The following is a 1,916-nucleotide window of genomic DNA, read 5'->3' as shown; positions in this document are numbered from 1 at the left end:
AAGGTGGTAGGACTATTGCTTATTGCGTTCCTCTTATGTACAAGTGGTTTATTTTGCACTTGCCTCAGGCGCATGCTTTATTGGATAACAAGCAATGTCTACTGTGGTCTCAGAGACTTATGTCTCTCACTAATGATGATATCATTTGGTATGATTCTGCATTGAGTAGCTTGGATATTATTGACAATTATGGTGAATTCTCTAATGTGCCTCTCATTGGTACACAAGGAGGAATCAACTACAACCCTGCTTTGGCCCGTCGTCAACTTGAGTTCCCCTTGAGAGATAAACCTAATAACACTCAGTTAGAAGGTCTTTTCTATCAAGAGGGTAAAGATCCCCAACATTTGAAGCAAAGGATGGTGCATGCTTGGCATAATATGCATAGGAAAGGAAGATCCGAGCTTGGTCCATGCAACTGTGTAGCTTTGGAAGCCTACACTATTTGGGTGAAAAATAGAGCTTTGGAGCTGAAGATGTTATATGCTTATGAAAGACCTATGCCTTTGGTTATGCTGAGCCATCAACTCTCCTTAAGCAAGATGTAGAGGAGTTGGAAGTCGCGCTCACCAAGATGAAGAAAGAGAGAGAGATATGGGAAGAGAGGTTCCATGCTTTGAGTCGAAAGCATGAAGAGTTGCAGTTTGAGTCAAAAGACAAAGACACGCTTATTGAGATTCTTGAGGATCGAGCAGTGAAGAGACAAAGAGAGCCATAAGGTCTACCTTCCTCTAGCATGCCTCAACCTTCCGGTGCTTGGAAGAAGATTGTTAATCAGCTTGTCCTTGAGAAGGCTCAGATGAAGATGTCCTTTGAGTCTAAGATTCGATGCATCCGAAGGGAGTACGCGCCCACAACCAGGTCATCTATTACCGTTGCTAAGGGATCCTTAGGATGATTAGTCTCCTTTTCTCTTGTATTTGTACTTTGGTTTCTGAAATTGTACTCAGTGTAATCCTTCCAAATTTTATGAATAAAAAGACATTTTATGGTCAATCAAATTGCTACTATTGTTATTATTTAAATATATATTTGAAAATAGAACTTCATATGTTCCTTGAAATTAAACAATAAAAAACATTGCGTTTCATGCATCATTTGCATAAAAGGTTCTTCCTTCAAATGTCTTATCAGTTATTCTTTTGTGCTTCAGCCAATCTGACTCACCGATACAACACTCGCGCTAATAAACCAAGGATAATGGATCATCTAGAGCAATAAAACCGAGAGCTGAAGGATGAGATTTCCACGTTAACGACGCTGATGGAATCTATTATTGCTGCACATAACCAATCTTCACCAACTCCTCCCCAGAGGACTGTCATTTATGAGGTTGCTACCTCAATTGCTCCTATTGCTGCAAACCAATCCGGTCCTTCCATGCCTGCTAGATTCCCTTGGGGAATGCCATCAAACTTTATGCCAGAAGGGTATGCGCCCACCTTTTTTTCTCTATCGGCATCTAGCCCGGTCATGTCAATGCCACCTCCTATTGTTCACACTCTGCCTCGTGTTGAGGACATTATCTACCATTCTGAGTCGTATGAAGGTCCAGGCGTGTATGAGAAAAATGGATGAGATGCAAGATCAGTTCCTTGAGTTGCGTAAAGAGTTGAGGGTTTTAAGAGGAAAATATTTGTTTGGGAAGAGTTCCACTGAGCTCTGCCTGGTCCCCAATGTAAAAATCCCGATGAAGTTCAAGGTCCCCGACTTTGAAAAGTATAAATGGAATACTTGTCCGTTAAGCCAGCTTGTGATGTATCCCAGAAAAATGTCTACTCAAATTGATAATGATCAGTTGCTGATTCACTATTTCTAAGACAATTTGACTGAAGATGCTTTGAGGTGGTATATGGGTTTGGACATTGCAAGCGTCCGTACTTTCAATGACTTGGGTGAGGCCTTTGTCAAGCAAT

The sequence above is a fragment of the Lathyrus oleraceus genome, chromosome 3 (genome assembly GCF_024323335.1).
Source record: "Lathyrus oleraceus cultivar Zhongwan6 chromosome 3, CAAS_Psat_ZW6_1.0, whole genome shotgun sequence".
NCBI lineage: Eukaryota > Viridiplantae > Streptophyta > Magnoliopsida > Fabales > Fabaceae > Lathyrus > Lathyrus oleraceus.
The sequence above is the reverse complement of the archived record's forward strand: the minus strand, read 5'-3'. Positions refer to the sequence as shown.